Source organism: Tenebrio molitor, chromosome 3 (assembly GCF_963966145.1).
Source record: "Tenebrio molitor chromosome 3, icTenMoli1.1, whole genome shotgun sequence".
Classification (NCBI taxonomy): Eukaryota; Metazoa; Arthropoda; class Insecta; order Coleoptera; family Tenebrionidae; genus Tenebrio; species Tenebrio molitor.
Window position 1 is genome coordinate 11,515,485 of NC_091048.1, and position 3,144 is coordinate 11,518,628.

The 3,144-nt window shown below is 32.0% G+C and overlaps 1 long non-coding RNA gene across 1 annotated transcript; it reads left to right on the top strand.

Annotated features, from left to right (window-relative positions):
• Positions 1 to 6: 6 nt before the first annotated feature.
• Positions 7 to 719, top strand: LOC138126718 (uncharacterized). Its single transcript, XR_011157930.1, has 2 exons — positions 7 to 373; positions 427 to 719. It is a non-coding gene; the product is annotated as an uncharacterized lncRNA (long non-coding RNA).
• Positions 720 to 3,144: the final 2,425 nt, after the last annotated feature.

The window sequence follows — 3,144 nt, forward strand, 5'->3', positions numbered from 1 at the left end:
CATGAATGTTTTGAGAGCTTCAAATTTGTGTTTCAGGAAAACAGGTGACTCAGGCATCATCCTAGGGCATCATTACTGGAAGTTCTAGTAAGGAAACACATTTTTCTAGGGCCCATAAGTTCATTAAAGCAAGTTTTACATAACATTGACTTTACATTTAAAGCAACTGATTCTAAAAGGTTAATGGAATTAGGACATGTTGCTATTTCAAGAGTACAATTTTTAAGATCTTACATGCAAAATTTGAATGCACAAAATCCTCTACAGTGTGTATATCTTGATGAGACATGGATATTTGAAAATGGATCTGTACACAGGTCTTAGCAGGATGATAGCTACAAAAGCATTAAAAATGGAACTCTGAAGGGAAAAGGTAAGTTAAAGTATTATTTCAGATAGCATTATGTTTGTTTTCCTGCATTACAGATCTATAGTGTTGCATGCAGGCAATAAGAATTGGTTTATTGAATGAGCAGCTTTGGCTTTTTCGGTGTAGAGCTGCAGGAGTAACGATAAAGACATGACAAATATTGTAAGTTCACAGATGAATTTAGTAATTCTTCATGTGCGAATAGAGTAAGATGCGAGTTGTACGTTTATTACATTAGCGCTGTCAAATTTTTATGTTAAGTTTTAATCGCATTTGTGATGGTTTTGTTTGATTTTGCTTGAAATTTCCACTGTACTTTACATATATAAATAGATTTGAATCCAAAGTACTTGTTTATTTCGTATTTTAACTGAACCTGATTCCTCCAAATACCATCATCCATAATAATACAATTTCAAAATCAAATTTTGAACATCATAGACATTTTCACTTCTGTCGTGCGGTCTTAAGCACACACTTTAAATACAAATGTCTTGTCTTGTCATTCGCGTTGCATTGACTAACGCAGACAAACGTAGTAATATCGTGACGTCACGGATGTGTAATGACGCACACGCATTGTTTCGTGATTCTGACTATAGTTCTTTGCATTTTTATATTCAGAAGACAAATGTCTACAATACTGAATAAAAAAAAATGTACAATGCTATTTGAAAAAAAGAAGGTGATGTTCATCTGTCAAAAACTGGACGCAAGAACTTTTTTTTATTTAGTTGGTATTGAAGTGTCTTCAAAATTATTTCATTTGATGTGTCATTTATTCAAATCGGATAAAAAATAAGCAAGATACAGCATCAAAGGTTTTTCGTCAGTCACCCTGTATACAGGGTCTTTTCGAAGTTGAGGCGTTCCTTGTCACACGAGGTACTATGCATTATTCTTAAGAATTTTACCCTAAATCTTCTTAGTAAAATGTTTGTATTAACGGAAAGAATTGATTGTATATTTTTATTGTTTTCTAAAATTTTGAGTCCGATCCTGTCTATTTCTATTTTTCGAAATTTTAGATTTACTTATAAATTAAATTGAAATACGGTTTAAGGACATTTCATCCCTTAATTTTTTGGAATTAATTGACAGCAATAAGTTTGATGTGTTCAGTCGTAATTTTCCCGAAAAACAATTTAATTCTTTAATTAATAATTATCGAGGATTCTTTAATAATGAAAGATTAAAAAGGGAGTTGCAAGTTCTGTATTCGGATAAATTAATTTTTGGTAATTCACCGACAGTCAGAGAAATGACAGAATTCATTTATAAAAATGATATCATTACCGATGTTCCGGAAATATATAAATTGTTTTTTGCACGACCTGTATATAATGAGAAACTTCACTCCCTGATTGTATGGAGTAAAGTGCCTCTTTTTTTCCCTTGGGCAAAAAACCGCAGCTAACTCAAGCTTTTAGTCATCTTTTTTCCCCTTGGGCAAAAAGCCATAGCCTATTCAACCTTTTATGGTACATATTTATTTTGAGTTAATTTTTCTTTTCATTCGAGGTGCAGTTTGTAGCCCGAAGGCGAAGCCCGAGGGTCCTACAAAACAACGACGGTAACAATCATGCATTCCCGAGGTGCAGATAGTATTATTTGCACGATTAAAAAATTTTAATTGAAAAAATCCGAATGGTTAAAAATTATTTTTTCTACTTCCTTCTCTAAAGTGTCACATTTTGCACTGACAAATAAAATATAAAACGTCACTTTAAAAACGATTGTTCATTAGTCACAACTTGGTGTCCATTCGGGCGTTTTCGGGATATTAAACACGCTCGAAGTTTCTTTAAACACGGCTTGAATTTTTTGGACATATTTAGCTCTAGATCAAGTTGGTATTTTGACGTTTATCAGTTTCGCATTCGGCGTGAAAGAAAACGTCATTGCAGTGGAATAATTCGTTGTATTTTTCAAATATGGACCTGAAGCCACCAACAGTTTGTATCCTGAGAAATATATATATATATTCCTATTTGGTATGTTCATTTAATTTGTATGTTTAAATTAACGTTTAATAAAAAAAGTTGCTTGTTTCGTTTGTGTGTTCCATTTGTTAATTTGGTCGTAGAAATAATATACTATTGTTTAATTGTATCTCTCCCGCCAACATCAGCATCGGTAGAAAGAAGTTTTTCGGCATTAAAACGTGTAAAATCCTACAGTAGAAATACAATGTCCCAATCCCGTTTAAATAATTTGTCGGTTTTAGCAATTGAACGAGGGTTAGTTAAAGAATTAATTAAAGACAAAAATTTTTATACAAAAATTCTTGATGATTTTGCAACGACAAAATCGCGTAAAATTGAGTTAATATACAAATATGTTTTTATTCAGAAAATTATTTAGTTGTTTTTGTAGATTGTTTTATGTTTTCAGTTTTTTTAATGTTTTTTTTTTTTTAATTAGATTTAAGGGTTTTATTTTAATTTTGAGAAGTTTATTTTTGTTTTCCGAGTTTTATAATTTGTTATTCCAATTTTTAGAATTTATTTTGTTTTCTAATTTTTGGAATTATACAAAGAAACAACGTGAACTGTCAATGTCAGTGTGAAGTCGTCAACAACCGGAAGTTACACCAGTTATACCATTTAAAAGTAAAAATCAGTACTGCCAACATAGTCCTTTTTGACCACGCTGTAGATTAATAACTGACGTGGCCCAGGATGGTACCTTTCCGGAAATCGCTCTGCGTACTCTCATCTTCTATCGTTGTGGAATTGAGGTTTTGGGGCAAAGATGGATGGAAGTCATTGCCA